Consider the following 19,900-nt stretch of genomic DNA (forward strand, 5'->3'; position numbering starts at 1 on the left):
CAATTCATCTTGACTAGTTATTTGCCATGGAAAATATTTGCATTGTCCATATGTCCATTTTGCAAAAGTTCCTCTATTAAACACACCACAGAACGTGGGGGAGGGAGTTCAAAATATCTTTCCAAGTTTAAGCAATCAAGAAATCTGGGGAAAACGGCAATAACAAAATCTCCTTTCCTTATCATTAATTGCAGCAACAAGGCAAGCCATGGAATTTCAAGTGGTGAAAATTCTGACCACAACAATACCCTGTAAGTCTGAATTTGCTCACTTCCTGAATAGGAATTAAAACAAAACATGAAACACTGTGTGAACTAACGAGGCAGCTGCATATATTTGTAGGAAATGCGTGTTTGCTTACTACAGTAGTTTAAAAATAGTTTTCCAGTTAACGTCTTTTCCACATAATGGAGATGTCAGGGTAGGTTTACATGATTGTGTAAATGGTCAGAAGTTGTTTATGTATCCCTGAACTGCTGAGCGGTGCTCGATGCTCGGGAAGACCAGGGTTCAGCAAAGCCCCGGGTTCAGCAAAGCCCCTGGGGCTTTCTCCCTGGGAGAGGAACCCAGCCCCTCTTGGGATTGCTGGAAATGCATTCCAGATGAGTTCAAGGCTGGCTCTCCTCTGCCTGTCAGACTCCTTTGCACAGGGCTGATGAGGAGCTGGGGCACTGCTGCCAATCTCTACGGTTACCCTGAAGTTTGGAGTTTGGGTGAAAAGAGCCATTTCTGCGAGAAATGCATAATGTAGAATGACCATGGCAACGTCAGTGTCCAAAGCACATGTTTTTGAATAACAGAGCTTTCAATGTGCCCAATCACAGGTCAAATGGATTCTTGTACCTATTTCATCGTAACTGTTTCCTCTCACACAAGCCCTCTTGTATGGGTGAGACTCCAGGTTGGTAACGCTACCTGTCTGACCAGTGTCCTCCTCTTAAGTACGTGAGGTAAAACCTTCCAAAAGCCCCCTCTTCCGGCTTCTCAAGTTAAGTGTCATTACCACCCCCCCCCCCATTATCCTCCTGGACTCAGCACATCTCAGCCCCCAAAGCAGAAGGGTTTGTTTCTCTGGCCAGGACGTCTTAATGATGCCCCGAATTCCGTGTCTTCTGGAGGCTATAGGTTGGGGTATCCGAGCAGGTCGCGCCTCCTTGCGCCCAGATACTTGGGTTCCAAAGGAAGGCGGCACGGTTTCGATATATTCCCCATCGCTAAGCAGCACGTCCTTTACATCCCTTCACGGGAACCGGCTGATGGTCTTCGGGTGCTTGGGATTCAGGCGAGGCGCCCCTTCCCAGCTCTGCTCGCGGGGTCTAGGGGCCTTCCCCCGCGGGCGGGGCCGGGCAGGTGTAGCGCCCGGGCGCGCGCCTCCCCCGGCGCGCACTGAGCATGCCCAGCCTGGCTGCGCGCCGGCGCCCGCCCTCCCCGCGCGCCTGCCGCTCCTTGAGGCTGAGGCGCCGGCAGCCAGAACTCCGCCGCGCCGGGTTTTTGGAGCCGCCGCGAACGCGAGGAGGGAGGGGAGCGCGGCACCAGACAGAACACCGGGTTCAACACCAGGATTGGTCGCAAGTAAGAAGCTTTCGCCGCTATACTGGGACCCTCGGGTTGTGCTGGCGCCGCACCCGAAGCTGTAGCGGGCGCCTCGCTCAGGTGCTCAGGTAAGTGAGGCGCGAGCTGCCGGGCTCCGCTCCAGCCAGGGTGCGTGCTGCCCCCGGCACCCCGGCTCTGGGGTTTGGGGGAAACGGTCGTGGTCCTCGGGGGCTGCCGGGTGAAGGGCTAGTCGGGGCGCCCTCTCCTGCCGGGCCGGACAGGGGCTGCGAGCCGAACCGCCCTGAGCCTGTAACCCTGAGGAGTCCAGTCAGCCCGCAGCGCGCGCGCTGAACTCTGGAGGAGGCAGGGCGCCGACGACGCCTCCGTCACCTCACGGCAACCCTTCTTATTCTTAGTCAGAAAATAAGTTTGTCGCGCTGCGAGGCAGCCGCAAAACGAGGAGCTCAGAGCCCGTAATGCTCCGGGAACCCTTAAAATCAGCTCCTCCAACTGCTTCAGGCTCTTGCCCCGTCTCCGTGCGCACTACCCCTGACGCACGGCTCTTGGCAAGAGTTTCCTTCTGGTGTTGGTACCCGGGGCTCCGAGTGTCCAGCAGCGGCACGTAGGAGAGGAAGGCGAACTTGGACTGGGATCTGAAGGGACTTGGGACTGAAAGAGCAGGACCTTGCAGCCGTGGTGGAACAGACGCTTGTTAGAACAGACGCTGATGTCGGGGGTTACTCACTGTGTGCCAAGCTCAGTGCTAAGCCCTGGGGGTACAGCAGCAAACCACATCGACCAGGTCTGCGCTCTTGTGGCACATACCTGGCTCTGCCCAGGGAGCCTGTAAGGGTGGCGTTCATTTTCCAGCAACTTCAGGGGGATTTGCGGTTTCTTTTGCAAGGCAAAGGCAACCGCCTCGAATCCTCCCTGGACACAGACATCAGCGAGATGTGCGCCAGGCACTGGCAGACACCGACCCGCTCGCCCTCCTTCTGGAACGGCGGGTGCTCAAAACCTGCGTGTATTGCTTTTCATTGTGCTTCGCGTATATACTTTATTGTTCATGAAACGTGTGGAGATGAGGGTAGGAGGACGGGGGCTCCAGAATCTCTCAGAGCCAGTCAAGGCGTCTGATGCATGAGAACATTTTGCAACACAGCGAAGCTCCTGTAAGGAGGCGGCTTAGCGCTACGGCAAGCTAAGGAGGCTGGTTGTTGGTCTAGGTCTCCAGATTTGGAGTCAGGAGGCTTGCGGAGGTAGTTATGGGGCGAATCAGTGTGACGGATCACCTTGCGTGGGTGGTCCGCGTGGAGGAGGGTGGTGAATCTTGGGATGTGTTGGAGGTTTGTTTGCAAGAAGTAGCTCCTGGGAGGAATGCTTCTGGAACTTTTTCTGGTTTTCCTACTGGAATCAACATAGGGGCGGGGACATCTTTGTCAGAATAACAGTGTCTTTTAATTGCTTGGGAAGCTCCTGCAGTTCACTGTGAAGGGAACTGGGTATTTCAACGAACAATTCAATATAACCGGTTTGTTTGGAAACTTATGATAATAATTTGGAATGTGATTTTCTTTTTGTGTTTTGAGGTTTATGATTTATGTCCTTTAGAGAGAGGAGCAGTAGCATAAAGACTTAGATTTCCGTGCAGGCAGGTCCACGCAGGAGCATCGCCAGTCCGCCTGATGAGCAAGTTTGTTTTCTCTGTCTCTGCCCAAGTGGATGAAAAAAGAACCTGGTGCCACTTAGGCAGACACCTTGAAATTATTTTCATGGCATTGATGAGAAAACTTACATTTCACCCATCACTTCATTCTTGCTATCTTCATCTTGATTTCACTCAAGGCTTGTGTGAATCAACACAATAGATGCTGAGAGTATAAGATCGCTGAAGATCAAAGGCAGGTTCCATGGGAATACGATTTTTGCCACCTTATCCATCGCTATTGATTTTATTTGATTGTGTGTTTAAACTGGCTTCAGCTGCCCTGGATTGATGAGGAGGGATCATGAATGTAAGCCTCATTATTTTTCAGTCTGGACCCTGCGAGTTTGCTGGAAAGCATGAAAAACTGACCTATTTAAATTATGTGCTAAGACTATAAGAGAAGGGACTTGTTTAAGGGCAGAGGTCAGACCCTGTGGAAATTTCAACAGAGGCAAGTGTCCTTACTTGCAACCTTTATACAAACTCTTTTCACTTCCTTTAACCTGAGGGACTTTGTCTCCTCCAGTCAGTTTGGTACCTCTTTCTATAGTCATTTCACACTAGTAGGTCATTAAGAGTGAAGAGAGAGCAAGCCTTTCAAATAATATTGAATTCTTTTTTTTACCATCTACTTATTTTACTTAGTTCTGTCTCCTTTTTATTCAGAATAGGTCTTCTAATTCTAAGTGCTAATTCTTTTGACTAGAATTTTTCTTCTGAAAGGTACATAGGACAGCTGTTACTTCAATTTAGGTCTTAAAGATAAAGATAACCTGGATAATTAAGCTGCTCAGCAGAAAACTCCCCTTTATAGTTATGATTTTTTTCCAAGTTTTTCTGACCATGGATTCAATGTGGATTCTTTTTTGTTTTGTTTGAAGATATGGACATAATACACATTAGTTTCAATCTCCCTTTTTATCTGAAGAATTTAATCTCCTGTGAAAACAGGCTTTGATGTGATTTTAATTAAATTAATCTATTTCATAGGGTAAGCTGGAAGATGTCTGTGTACACAGATGTGGAAAGTTTTGTTGTTTCCTTTTTTCATTACACAGTGTTTTAACTCTGGTAAAGGAGACCAGATTTGTTAACGTAAACTTAATTGTCTTTATATTTTTTGATTATGTATTATCAGGAGAAAATATGACCACAGATCACTAAAAGTTATTTATAAATTGCAGGCATATCCTCTTATGTTGATATATTACTTATATAACATACCCAGAAAGAAACTGAAAGATAAGTAAAGCAGGACTTATGAAACAGAAGTCCTAATATTATTTTTCTGTATTCCAGTGGATTGCTTTGCAGAGCCTCTGGGCTGTACACCTTCTTTGGAGATCACTGACGGTTTGAGATTTTGTTTTTACCTTTCTCTCCTTATCTCTGGCTCTGTCATTCATCATCTCTGATACTGTAACCAGTTGCAAAACTGCTAGAAATCTGTGTCTCCTGTAACAGAGTTAAGAGCACTTGTTTCTGTGTCATGGACTCATATGTGGATGAAATGAGGCATAAGAGATGAATGTGATCTAGGGGTCATCCTAGACCTCCAATACTGGATAGACAGATTTAAAAAAATGAAGTTTTCATTCAAAGGCTAAAGTTCCAGTGAGGAAACTAAGGAGTAAATAACTGAGAAAAGGAACGACGCTTTCTATGTTGCAGTATTGGCTGGAGGGTGGAAAGCCCATTTACCTTGGAGCAGATTAACTTGGTCCTAAATGTGCTCCTACCACTTACTCCATTCATAATGCTGGACAAGATGGTTCCATAACTTATGTGAGCTTTCCTTAGCTATAAAATTGGGATAACATTTATTTCAAAGCATCATGGTAGGTATTAAACATGAAAGTATGGGTATGTTTGGCTAAATTAGATTGGGTAGGTTAAGAGCTAAAACAAATGAATCCAAACAACGTATACTGTCTCAGGCAAAACAAATGCATTTCTCGTTTGTGGAAAGTTCCAAAATGGGTGATCCTGGCAGCTCTCCTCCAAGGTGTGATTAAAAGACCCAGCCTTCATGCATCCTGTTCTCCTGCCATCTTCAGCAGGTTCACCGTGCTCATCTGCATCGAGCCATAGGATGGAGAAAGCCTTGCAGGATGTTAGCTGCCCAGACCTGGAAGTCATCCTTACTACTTTTGCTTTCATTCCATTGACCAGAACTCAGTTGTGTGTGTGTATATCTCGCTACAAGAGAGGCTGGGAAATGTAGTTTAGCTGTGTTTTCAGGGAACAGAAGAAATGGTTGGGGAACAGCCATCATTGTCTGGCATTCTATTACTATTTCTGATATTTCCCCCAGGCTCAATAAATGTTACTTCCTTTTTCTTCCCCCAACCCCTGGTTTTCCTGGCAGAAAAACTGGATCAAATATAAGGGGAAAAAATGATAGAAGCAGCTAATACATATGTAGTGCTTACTGTTTCTGAGGTACTTATCTAAGCACTTTGGTCTCCTAGATAGGTGGTATTGTCTCTATTGTATAGATGAGAAAAGCTAGGCATAGAGAAGTTAAATCATTTGCCAAACACAGCCAGGAAGTGTCAGGGCTGGGAACTGAACCCAGTTTTCTGTCTCTAGAATTGACTTTCTTAACAGCTTCAGTAAACTCATTTTTTGCTGTTGCTGCAATACTTTTACTACTGTAGCCATTGGACCACCTTTTCTTTTTGTCTGCATTAGAAAGTTGAAGAAGAGTTTTAAAAATCCTGAAGAAGATGAAAGATCACATCTAATGTGAAATATATTGGAGTAGAATTAGATATGGTACTGGTTTATCTTGAGTGCCTACCAGGATCAAGACCAGATGGTTAAAGGAAGACAGACACCCAGCCCCACCCCCTGGAAATGATAATGTTTTTTCACTTCTGATAAACACATTGCCAGGGTTCGTTCCTTGAATTTAAACCATTATTTAAGCTTTCATTTGGGGAATCCTGGGCTACCACTTTTATGCTGCAGTATTTGAAGATAAATTCCTGTTCATTTCTTAGCCTAAGCAGATATCTTTTCTGGTAAGTTCACAACTAAAATGTTCTGTCCTAACCTTCCTTTTGATCAAAGGCAATGCTGTTCATCAACACCTCCAACTCCCAGCCCCCAAGAAAGCTCCCCCTGTTCGCTCAGCTTTGCAAAACTGTTTTAATGTTTCCTGTGTGACTAAAGGGACCTCTATCTGTAATCCTAGTATCCTTCACCAAAATGGTCCATCTGGCTGTTCTCATCCGGTTGTCCCATTCAGTCTCTGCCTCATATCACCTTTCCTGTGTATTTGTCTTCTACAGAAATGCCTGTTGCAGTTCCCAGTGGCCATAGTGGAAATAAATGGTCAACAGTGACAGCATACCAGACAATTCATGTTTCCACATCAGAGAGTCATTTTTCCTTCTTGTTCTGTATGTATCTGTGGCATCTTCACAATTCATTAATGAGAAGACACACATTTTCTTACCATTGCAAGGAGGCAGACGCACTGTATGCTTATCATTCAACTCTTTCTCAAAAGTCCCTGTTCATTTTGCTTTATTTTTCTTGCTAAATTTCTCTCCCTTCCAGTTTCCCTCACATCCATGCCATTTGTGTGTGTGTGTGTGTGTGTGTGTGTGTGTGTGTGGTGCTTTCAAGCCCCTTCTTATGATTTAATGGGGTTAGAATGATGGAGAGGTTTAAACTTGCTTACTATCATGTTTTCACAGTCCCAAAGAACTGAATCCTGCAGGGCCTTGTGAAAAGCTAATTCTAGCTGCTGTAACAGATAAACTAAATTTTCAGTGACTTAAAAAATGTTTATACTTCTCACTCATGTTCAGGGCTCACAGCATAGTAGTGGCTTTCCATGGAGTCATTCAAGGACTCCGTTCCCTTACCCTTTAGTGGCTTTATCCTCTCCTAAGTACCCCCCAGAGTCCTCTTAGTTCAGACAAGGTGTATGGCGTGTGAGTAAAGAAATGTCCTGACAGGTTTCAGAGGAGGTTGTTTTGGCCCAACCTGGGAGCGGTCATAACAACCCCTGCCCACATTCCACTGGGCAGCGCTCAGTCACATGGCCGTTCCTCTCTGAAGGGGAGCTCAGAAATGCAGTCACACTGAGTGCCCAGGAGGAAAGTAAAACATGTTTTGGTGAACAACTAGCCAGTCTCTGCCACACACATACAATGAATGAGTGTGGGATACCAGCTAGTTCTCCATTTCACTCTCTCTAGGTGTGCAGAAAGGAGTGTGTGTATGTGTGTGTGTATAAATTTTAATGTTGGTCTCTATCCCTTTCCCATTCTTTTTGTTTGTTTGTTTTAATATTTCATTTTTTAGAGCAGTTTTAAGTTGAAAATAACGTTGAGAGGGAGAAACAGCAATATTCCATTTACCCATCTCCCGAACCACATGCATAGCCTCCCTTATTATCAACATCATTTACCAGAGTGGTCCCTTTTTTTTTTTAAAACCAAGGATGAACCTTCGTTGACACATCTTAATCACCCAAAGTCCATAGTTTACCTTAGGGTTCACTCTTGGTGCTAAACATTATGTAGGTTTAAGCAAATGTATAATGACATAGATCCATCTTTATAGTAACATACACAGTATTTTCACTGCCCAAAAAATCCTCTGTGCTCTGTCTATACTTTTTTCCCTTCCTTCTTCAATCCCTGGAAAACACTGATCTTTTAATTATCTCCATAGATTTACCTTTTTCCAAACTGCTGTGTGACTGGAATCATACAGTATGTAACCTTTTTGGATAGACCTCTTTCACTTAGTAGCATTCACTTAATTTAGGTTCCTTCATATCTTTTCATGGTTTGAAAGCTCATTTCTTGTTAACACTGAATAATAGTTTATTGTCTGGTACTATCCCGTTCTCATTGGTCTTGGTGAACTCCATTTCCTACTTAAGGCCTGGAACATGCTCTTCTACTTAAGGAAGAGCATTGGCTTTCCCCGGCCACAGTAACTGCCTCCGGAATGGGCATGGGGCCCAAAGGGAACCACCGCAAAAGAAGGAGATGTTTTGCGGCTTCTCAGTGGCTCCAGCTGGGCTCCGTGCATGTCCTAAACCAGTTTCTATGAACAAGGAGATCAGAACCAGGGGGTGTCAGTCTGCCACTGCTCAGCTGTCTTGCCACCAGAGAAGAAAGCCTAGATCTACTGGGGGTCACATCACCTGCTGCTTGAGAATGAAACCCTGAGGCTGGACAGAGAGAAACGTGGTCTTAATGTTACTTGAGCCCGTTCATCCAGCTATGATTAAAGGGAGTTTACCTCTTGATTTTTCAGTGCTTTGAATTAATAAATTACCCTTTGACTTAAGCTGGTTTGGTTTAAATTTCTATACTTGCAGTGAACAATGATTTTTTTAGATCAGGGAGACCAAGGGAACAACTTTAGTATATGGATGGTATGGAAATGTGTTTTTGTTTTTTGTTTTTGTTTTTGTGTTTTTTGTATTTTCCTGAACTCATCCGATGCATTACTTTGGTTATGTTCCTAGCAACACATCCACTTGCTTGTAATAAATCAGACTTCCAGTCAAAAATCACTTGGCAAAGTCCTACCCAGACACATATATTCATCACTAGATCATAAAGCCAAGCTCTCATTTCTTCAGAGTCTGTCTCTCTCTGTAGAGCTGTGAAGGATGGTGGAAGTAAAACCGCATCCTCGTGCTTAATTCCCTCTGCCGAGACTTACTCTGGTCCCTCCTAGTGATCTTTTTTCTGATCATACTTCCCTGTTGTTTTCCCCTCCTCAGACCCGCAGTCCCGACTGTCCCAGTCTAGTCAGCCAGCCTGGAACCTGTCGTGTGATTTTTTTCTTTGCTTTTGTTGACATCCCCTGTCTGCCTGGTCCACCCTAGCTGTCTTTCCCCACTATGTTTATTATAGTTTGCACAACGCTCATGTCAAGCGTCACTCTGTTAAGGCTTCTTGAGTGCAACTGAGGCACAAAGAATGACTCCCTTCCCTGTGTGTACTCCTGTTGTGTTTTTCCTGTGCCATTTCCCATGTACAACACCTGTCATGAAAGTAACCAACCCTCCCAGGCATCCTAAGACTGATGGGTCCCCAGGATGCTGGGCATTCAGTGTTAAAACCAGGAAAGTCCTGCGCAAAGTGGGACAAGGTCATTACCCTACCTACTACATTGTAATAGTTATTTCATGTGTCAGTCAGTACCATGTGAGTTTCTTGAAACATAAGAACTTCAAATTTGAAGACATACAGATTTGTTACTGATCCTAAATCCATTTTGTACTAGCTCTGTTAGTATGTATGATAACACATTACCACTTTTCTAGGTTTCTGTTTCATCAGCTATATGATGGAATAATATGCATTTTGTAGAGTTGTTTTGATAAGTAAAAGACATGGTAAATGAAATCATTCAGTTTATTGATGGGCACATGCATATATTTGGGGAGTACCTAAAGGTGCAGCAGTTTGTGAAGATTACATGGAATACTGCATGCAAACTACTTAGTACCTTCTAGTACTGAATACTAGTACTGAGTACTTAGAAAATCCCAGTAAGCTTCTAGTAAACAGTTTTTAATTGACCAATCTTACTCATATTGGACTATCTTTTGCCTAAAACATGATAGGCACCAACAAATATAATTAAACTCCAAAAATACATGCTCATGGAGCATTAATGATATTACAGGAATTTGGGGTAAGTGGAACAAACAAGTCAGAGTGATTAGGAAATATTTGAGAAAGATCTTTTGGTGTTTGCTACTTGAAAAAGCAAGAGTTGGCTGCAAGATTTGTGTTTTTTAGACAGGGTTTTATTTTTCCTTCTTATCTAAAGCCAGAAACAACCATTTTCATGGTTTGAGGAGAGAAAATATTTTCCATATTTGGTCAAGGTCAGTATCAGCTCATTACCCTTAAAATACATATTTTTTACTACTAATTAAAAACAGGTGGTGCATTTCTGGGCTGGAAATTTGGTTCATGAGAAAGTGAGCGTTAGGATGGCAGCACCACTGATTCCCTAATGAATTTGAGGTTCCAACTAATGCATCCATAATCTCCCTTGTTCTTACCACAGTAGAATAGCCTCCACACCTTTGGGCTAAACTGTTGTGTATAAAAATACTTTGTACCCTGCACAATTTTACTAATGTAACCTCAACAATTCATGTTACTATGCCTTTGAGGTTTGTCATGGAAAGTTCCATTGAGGACAAGTGTTAACCAGTGTTCTACTGCTGAGTTGGGTCCCATTTGGAGGAGAAGAAAATCAACCCCCCCCAAAAAAAGGCATGCAAACCCCCCCAAATATGTCTTAGAGGGCTTGATTTTAGGCACAATGCCATCATTTTAAGTTGTACAAATTTGTATTGTCATCTGTATTATGATTGCTCTTCAACTACCAGATATAAATATGAATATTTTTGTCTTTCATGACTCATTTGATTAGCTATTAGCTAGGTATTGATTCTAGACACCTTGCAGATTAGTGAATTAACTGGAGTCCAAACACTACTTTTACTGTACGTACTATATTTAATTAGATGAATGACATCCTTAAAGAGATAGTATTTACTTAAGTCACACTTCTAATTCCTAGTAAAAATTATACCAAAAAACATAGTTATCTAGAATTCTTGGAATTAACTAATGATAAATAGAGGTTTGTCTCTAATCTAACAATAGTGGTTTTTTTTTTAATGGAAATCCATGTAAATTATATTACTTTTCCCTTTAAACACATGGCTAGATGTGATTTACTTCTTGATGACACAGGTCACTGTGACGAGTCTAGTCTAGTAGTTGGACTAGAGCGTTGGCCTTTGCATCAGACCCACCTGGGCTTATTCTGTCACTTGTCCCCAGTGTGATCTTGAACATGTTCTTAACCCCTAAAAGGCAGTTTTTAAAATCTGTGAAGTGAAGTTGATTATGTCTACTTTATAGAGATGCTGTGAACATTGAATGATAGGCGTTTAATACTTGAGTACAGTGTACATAGCACATTCTAAGCACTAAGCAGATTAGCCCTATGCTATCTGTGATCTTGGCCGTTTACACAGAGCATAGTGTGTAGAGATGCTTTCTATGTTTGTGGAGACGATGGATGTCACACCAGCCTGTGCAGAAGGGTCCCATCAACTGCTGGTGGAACGTCGGTTCCCACGCTAAGTGACCTCTGTCTGTTTTCTGCTGGTCATGTGTGATCCCGGGCTTTGGGAACTAGCCATTTCTCTTTGCTATTGCTTCACCATTTGTGAACTAGAAAAATCAAGCATACATGCCCTTCAAACTATATTTAGTAATTTGAATAGTTCCGAGTGAGACTCTGAAGGGCCTCCGTTTCTCCCCACCTTTTCTGTGAGAGAACAGTGTGTAGATGTTTCCTATCCGTTTTCACTGTTCTCAGCCTCACCTTCCCCGGCTGCCTGACTGAGGTACTGAGGTACTGAGGTACAGCAGAAGCAGAACACAGCCTGCTTTGATCTCATTGTCACACGTATTTGTGACACACTTTGCAGCCACAGCCTGTTTGTGAAGATTCCTGTGTTACTGTTGGGGGAGGTCGGCTGCCTTGCCTGCAGTGCAGTGAACTTCATTGAAAAGTCTGTCCTCTGAGTACATGATCTTCACTGTATAAGAAAGTTCCTTCTGTTTTCTTCAGCACATTTCAAGGTCTCATTCACCATTTGCTAGAACCTAATTAAAAACTCTGTTTTCTTTCTTAAACCGAAGGGTCAGAATTCGAGACATTGCCTCAATTCTAGATACTGTTGAGGTGGGGTACGGTGTGGATATGCGCTCTGTAACATGGGGTTATTGTGAATTCATAGTCCCATGAACTCTACTCAATTCTTTTATTGGTAGCAATTTACCAGTATATTGTAGTTTATATTATGCGCTGTAACTGAAATTAGTACTTTTCTTTTAAACGTTGCTGTTATTCAAAGCAGCGGTCTTCTGTTCTTCTGAATTAATGAGCTTTTACAAATTTTAGTAATTTTCTTATAATGTAGCTCCTTAAATCAATATATTAAGGTTAATTCTTAAGAAAAGGAACATAATGTAATATACTCCCCATAATAATGAAGTCCATGTTCTAAGCTGGGCTTCAACCTCCCCAGATGGAAACACTCTTTTACATGATGTAAAAGAAAGGCTGTAGGCAGACTTGGTGATTGAAAGTGATTTGATGATTCAAATTCTGGCTCTACCAAGTGTGAATTTGGACGATAAGACCAAATTATTTAGCCTCTCTGTTTCATTTTTCATTTAAGGGGGGAATTCTTGTAGGGTTGTGAAGCCTAAAATGAGTTAATCATGTATATGCACGGCCTGGCGCCGGGCACATAATTAGACCATCCCTAAAAATTGAGTTTATTATTATGTCTTATTCTCCTGATGTATTTATTCAGTATGATACCTGTGTTGTTGGGGAAATATATGAAAGTTATAAGTTGCAAACTTGAAATATCATTCTTTTAAAATGCTCCCTAGAGTGATGTACGTTTGCTCCTGTGTCCGTGGATGGACAATGTGATCTCCCTTAACTGCATGGAAACAGGGGAAGGCAACATTTCCACAGCGTATTGTTTTATGGTTCACTATTACAGAGAGCTGGTGTGTCAGAACTGAGATGCAATTAGCACTGTTTGAGATTTCATTTTGGAGAAATGGTTTTGGCTATGGTCAAGAGTCTCACTTATTAAAAAGAATGAATTACTGAATAGGCTCTCATCTGTATTCTTTCTACTTCAGCTATAGCCCATCTCGCCATGCTGCAAAGAGAAATGCTGACATGTGACAGAGTAAAAATATAAAATGAGTTGCTTTCAGTTGAATGTGTTTGAAATTTTTAAAAAGATTTACACAATTTAAAAAATTTTGCAATACTCATGGTATTGGGGAATGAATTTCTGTTTACTCTGGAGAATATCTGTCTCTTGGTGGGTACTCTGAATTTCAAAACTTAATAAGCGTAACAGTCATGATTGGTGTATTATTTTAATATGTGTGCAAGGAAGGAATTTTACATATTTGTAGAGAAATAAGCTAATGTTATTTTACTTTCCATGTGTTTGAAAAAATTTTAAAGAATGAAACATTTTTAGTAAGTTTGATTTGAATGTCCCTCTACTTTTTCCTTATTTAGGTTTATTGTGCAGGTTTATGGAATTCAAACAGTACTTATATATTGTTTTATTTATAGTTCATCATTTAACCTCATTACTTAGGGTTTTAATTACTTTTATATTTTCTTTCTGTATTTCTAACACATACAGTGAGAACTCATTTATTGTTTTTCTTTGTGTTTTACGTTTTCCCCTGGCATCTACTAAGCTAACTCACATTACAATCTTAATTCATTGACAGACTTCCATCCATTAATTTATATCCTATAGAATCTAAGTTTTGGCTTTCTATGGAAATCAGCTTTACTGTAGGCTTCTAATCATTCATGCGCTGGTATTCTCTGTCATTAGATTATTCCTCGAATGAACTATGTACTACGGTTTCTAAGTGATTCTTTGGAAGCACCAGACCAAGTAGTCATGAATGTCCTGAAATATACATTTTCAGTGGAAAGGGTGGTAGAAATCCTGCCGTTTCTGGCTTCTTGGCCTTTTAGATGTTAGACAGAGCTACAGAAACACAATTGCATTTCTAGGTTTCACCACTCCCAATTACCTGAATTACCTGCACTGAGTAACTGAAGGGTGGAGGGGCCATTTATCTCATATCTGAAAACAATATAATGAGTTGCCCTCCAACAGGGATAATAAGAGTTTGCTACTGAGCCTTGATGTTATATATCGTGTTTCTCACTGACCGAGAGCATTGGTTCTAGTGGGGCCTGTGTACACAGTCTAGCGGTATGGTCTGTCACTCATACAGGGTATCACTCATACACGACATTTGCCCAAGACTTTCATATCATTGGAGTCCATAGATGGGCATTTCCTGGGAGTCTGTGCAAAATGCAGAACTTTGGCCCCCATGCCAGACCTATCAGAATCTTTATTTTCTCAGGTGATTTATATTCTTATTAAAGGCTGATAGGTATATTCTTAACTAACTGAACTACGTGGTTCCCAGCTGCTATGCCTCATTGTAAAATATACTCAACATGCTAATTATATATTAAGCACCCAATAGTACAGGGTTTAAAAATAGGTACAATAGAGTAGTAACGTCCAAAGCATGATCAGAATCTAGTGGGGTAGATAAGATATGTAGATATATAACTCTCATCCATTATAACTCACACCAGAAATTCAGGTAGAATATGGTCAACATTGGTGGAATAGACAGTGGTTTAGAAAATCATTGTAAGGAAGCTTTTTCATTTCTTGAGAACATATTCTCATCATGTTCTTCTTGAAGCCCTTAGTGGTAGAGTATCTCAAGCCGTTTTTGCTTATGCCAAGGTCAGGAATCTCGAGTACTATGTCGACCACCTTACCCATCAATGTAATTGATGAGGCTTTAGTGAGTTCTTACATAGCCAGTTTTAAGGGTAGGCTTTTGGTATCCTTATTATATATATATGAAAACACATGTATAATATGCTTTCAAGGAGCTCTTTGTGTGGTGTGAAAAGAATACTCCATTTACAACGTGGAGAGGGATATTATGGTGGGAGTTACAAGGAGATTATGAGGAAGAATTTATACTTGAAATAAAGTGGAACGACAGACAGACTTTGCAGGTTGGGTTTAGAAAGAACACTGAAGAAAACGGATATAGTGTATGCAGTGGCATGGGATCATGCGAGAAATGGCGTGTTCAGAGAATGGCAAATTCCTGAGTATGAGTGGACCTTAGGGATGTGGGACTGTGACAGCAAGGTCTTTTCATTAAACAGTTTCACAGACTGAAATGTGAAGGATGCCCCAAGAGTTGGGTAGAGAATAACACTGGTGATGTGGCCCCGTGAATCAGGCCATTTCATAAATGCCATGCTGAGTAAATGGGAACACAGAAAAGTTCACAGTGGAATTTCTTGCTCCCTGCAAGTTTGTGGTATTATCAGTTTTCGAGTATGGCTTTGGTTTTCTAGTCATTTAGAAAAACATGAATGAAATATCCTCGAATTCATTCATCCATTTCACCTATAGATATTGACTACTACCAAGTGCTAGGGCCAAGTTAGGTTGTGTGGGTAGAAAAATAGTCAGACATGCACCCTGCTTCATGGAGCTTAGAGTCTGGTGGGGGAGACTGAAAAAAGTGTTAAATAATTAATACTTAAAATAAAATGACTATAAACTGAATTAGGTGCTCTGAATGAGAGAAGGAGGGTGCTAAACTGAAGAAGAATGTAGGAAGCATGTCCCTTTGATGGCATTGTAAAGCAAGGCTTCTTGGTGAATATGAATTTTGAGACCCAAAACTTGAGAAGGTGCTAGCCATACAAATAACCAGGAAGAAGATTCCAGGCAAAGGAAAGAACATGTAAAGGGACAGTAGGCAAGGAAGAGCTTGAGTCACAACTTGACTTAATACATAAATGATTGAATCGTCATCGGTCAGGAAAGCCTGAGCCACGGCTGGGAAGGAAAGCGCCAGGAGTGAAAGCTGTGAAGAGAATGATGCAGGAAAATGGTAACACTGGGAAAATGAAGTTAGTTTAGCCACATTCAAGTGTGAGATTATCTGACTTCACACTTTACCAGTTTTTAAATGTGCTTAATTTCCATAGTATTTAAATCATACATGAGGCACTCAGGTAATAGGTATTTTTTTTTTTGTATGGATATGGCTGTCATGAACGTGGATTACTATCTAAGCTTAGCTTATGCGTGCTTGTCCAGAGATCATAAATCTTAAGAGTGTCATATTCTTGGTTTAGAAGGCTGTCTGTCCTTCGAGAAGCTATCTTGGTGTCTCAAGTCACTCGAAACTCTAGGCTGACTGACTTGCGGGAATTTTAATTGTATGTCTATTTTATTCTCTCCTCCTTTTCCTGCCTCTCCCCTTGATTCCCCTCCATTCTTTCCCTTTCTTTCTTTTTTGATCAAGTCCTTATCAAAGGCTTAGAAGTTGGTACAACACTGAATACAGTGAATATGTCATTTCAACTGTAAAAAGTTATGTGCCTAGGGGTGTGTGTCCTCTAGTTCTGAAGAATTATAAAATAGGTCACTGTAGAACTTGGGCTGTATATGAAGCCCCTCACTGAAGAATTTAAGCAAATGTCAAACTTTTCACTTGGCAGAGTTTCTGTTTCATAAAATGAAGAATTCAGGTATACAGCCTCTGTCTACATTGTTGACATGAAGAGTTAAGGTAATTATCCATATTATTTAAAGAAAAAACATTCTGGTATTCTGATGAAGAAGGAGGGTCTGGGACCTTCATTGATTTGGACTGGCTATTAATGTTGTTTAGTTTCCCTGGATAATGTCTGAACTTCCAATTTCACTTTGCCTTTATAACATTTTGTATTTTTAAATTATTTTTCCGTAAAGGTTATATGTCTGTGAGTGTGCATTTTAGTAGTTATAAAAGGGTATCTGGTCAAAACTAAACTTCCTTTCTATCACCTTCTATTAGCTCTTTCTCCTGGAGGCAATGTTTTATTATTTCTTTATCATTCCAGAGATATTTATTATATATGGGCATATATGTATATACTTATTAAATAAAAAAGATATCTAAATATTTACTATAAAAACAATGGCATAGTATATCCTTTTTTCTTTCAAAGGTAAATCTTAGGTATCAGTCTATGCATAGCTGCTTGCCAGTGACTACTCAGTATCATTCCCTTGTACGAAGACCATAATACTAGACTCTCATTCCCCATCATTTATGTTCTTACAGGCTTTTGCTAAGATAAACATTATTTTTGTAAACATATGAGTGTATCCGTAGAGTAAATGCTTGAAAGAGGCATTGGGATTCTTAAGTCAAAAATCAGTGTATTTTGCATTTTTAATTTTTCTTGTTATTTCCAGTTTGCCCTCCAAAGAATTGAATTGATCACAATTTACCTTCTCCAAATAAGGTCTTCATATCTTTTGAATTGAATTTAATAGCCCCATGGTGATTAGCAGAAGTTCATTCTATAATCTGTCAATGTTAGCAATTATCACACAGCCTTACAAGTGATTGCATACCCAGGCAGAAGAGCTATATTAGGCATCCTTGTGCAAGGTCATGGTTGGTTGTTGTTCCCATCCTTTTCCAGCTCTAAGAGCTCATTAAGGGCTCTCAGTTACAAGGTTGCATGTTATATTATGACGTATTAAGTACTACAGGTAAGACCATTCCATGACTGGACAGTCAAAACTGGTCTTTGATTTTGTGCGGCAGATAGAAAGTACCAAGAATATACCTTCTTAGCTTAGGGTAGCCTCTGGATTTGGTTACTAAAGCGATAACCCAGCTGATCTTTTGAGGACTTGCAGTCAGGTATAGTAAGTTAACAGCGAATAATAGTTCTCATTTATTGAGCATTAATAATATGCCTGGAATCTTTGCATTCATGATTTCTAATCTTTACAACAACCCTCCAAGGTGGGCGTTATTATCTGCACTTTACAGTTGTGGAAAAATAAGTTCAGAGAGGCTGAGTGCGTCTCAAGGTCTAATAACTGGCAGAGCAAGAATTTCAATAAAAAGCCTAATAACTAATAATTGGCAGAGCAGCTATTTCAGTTCTAAAGTCTCTGTTCTCTCCTCCTCATGGAGCCTGTATTTGTGACATAGCTCTGCCTGCTTCTAGAAGCTTTTTCCCTTTTATTTTGCATCATTGCAATTGACCATTAGAATCATTTTGTTGTGCTAATCTTCATGCATTAGAAAGATCCTTCTTGATCAATATGCAGGCAATTTGAGATGGTGCCTTTTCTAAAGGATCCCTTTCTTTGGTTGGTCCAGATTTTGTACCATTGCCGCTCAGCATCCCTCTAATATCTCTGATGGGCAGCTCTGCTAGTCCTGCACCCAGCAGTGCCATGTCCACTCACACCACCCACAACCTAATGTTTCTGAACTGACATCTCACAAGATTTATTGAGATACTGTAGTTTATGCTGACTCTAATTAGTCGCTGACATAAGATGATTTATTGTTGGAAACTTCCTTAGGAATTTACTTTGTGTTTTGGGGCTAGGAGATGATGAGTGTTAGAGTTTCAGATTTACAGCTTTTGTCCTGCACCACTCAACATTTCAAAAACCATGCTTGGGATCATAGCGGAGGTCATCCCGACTCTAAGTAGAACTGAAACGTGTAGCAATAAAGAGCACGGAAGAAGGTGCATGGACCAAATTAATGCTTCTTGATGAGGCCCTGGTTGAATCTTTAAAGATATAAACAGATTAAAAGAATTTAAACATGTGGGCTAGTCAAAGCTGAGAATCCTGGAAAACTTTTGACAATTCTAGGAAGGCAGAGAAGCCTGAAGACAAAACCCTAGGCTGTTGGATCAGGAGGAGCAAGTCAGAGGACTCTCCCTGCCAAATAGCTTGCACAAAGAAAGCAGATCACGAGAGAATTACTTACAAGGGTTTGACAAGGTATTTTGACTAAGAGTATGCCAGAAGAAGTCAGGTAAAGTTCCCAAGCCATTGATAAATTTTGGATAGGTGAAGCAGTAGAGGAGAGGGGAAGAAGTTATCCATCTAAAAAGTGTGAACCGGGTAGCAGTGAGAAAGAAGACACTAGTATCAGGACCTGCTCTCACTTGTTTTCTCACCCTGGTTAACTGTGCCTCTTAGGTCAACTGGGTATGTTGTTAGAATGGAGCAGTTTTAGGTAATGATGGCTTTCTTGGTAAATAGATGCTTTTCTCTTTTTTAGGTTATGCATTTCTCAAAAGCATTGTCTGCATAGGTTTCTACTAAGACCTCTGGGTCCCTCAGTTTTTGTTTTGTTTTGTTTTGTGTGTCTATGTGTGTCTTAATTTTTAAAAATTTCATCATATTTAGGATTTCTCTTCTGATCGGTATGTTCGGCATTGATTGTGACTCTGTGTTGTTATCAGAAGCCCTTCCCATGGCATACAAGCATCCCCTGACTGTGGCGTTGAATGTCTGAATATTAAACAATTCACTGCCTCAATGGAGTGTTCACCAGTGAACACTTTTTAGGAACTGAGTGATCTCCATCTACTTAGAGCCCCCAGACTCTAATTTGATAGGATGGAAAATGAATAATAATATCTCTTGTGTGTTATGATGTTTTCTTATCCATATCTCCCATCAGAGTGTGAAATAATTGGCTGTGTTTCTTCCTTGTGTGTTTTCTCAGTGCATGGAGCATTTCAGTGTGTCTCACAGTGCCTAGTATTGGAGTGCTCACTCAGTAAATAAAGGTAGGAGTGAATTCAACTTTTGGTTCCTTTATCTGGCACCTTTTCTTGTACTTTCTGCATAAAAAGAAGTAGAGATCTGGGTTTCTAGTAGATTTATGCCTTATAATTAAGAAATATTGATTTAATACTTATTTTGTCCTGTGGACTTTATTTAATCATTAACTAATAAGATTTACTGAGCACCTTGTAGTTCTATAGCTCTAGACTTGATGGTGTTAGCTCTTTAGCACATAATTGTTTTGAATGGAATAATAATTTAGGTTAATTTGATATACCAAAATAAGTGCTCTGTGTTAAAAAAAATTCAACTGAGTAAATTTTAAAGATCTTATTGGCTTTATTCAACGATTC

General features: G+C 40.9%; 1 protein-coding gene across 2 annotated transcripts in view; it reads left to right on the top strand.

Annotated features, from left to right (window-relative positions):
* The first annotated feature begins 201 nt into the window (after nt 1-201).
* CNTN4 (contactin 4) overlaps nt 202-19,900 on the top strand; it is an 809,034-nt gene continuing 789,335 nt past the window's right edge. The window contains exons 1-2 of one of the 2 annotated variants that reach the window (XM_072941736.1): nt 1,493-1,661; nt 19,486-19,549. The gene's annotated coding sequence lies outside the window, so the exon portion shown is untranslated. Of the gene's footprint in view, nt 252-1,492; nt 1,662-19,485; nt 19,550-19,900 lie in introns of those variants that run through there. The other variant, XM_072941737.1, reaches the window with a different exon arrangement.

This window comes from Vicugna pacos, chromosome 17 (genome assembly GCF_048564905.1).
Source record: "Vicugna pacos chromosome 17, VicPac4, whole genome shotgun sequence".
NCBI classification, from domain to species: Eukaryota; Metazoa; Chordata; class Mammalia; order Artiodactyla; family Camelidae; genus Vicugna; species Vicugna pacos.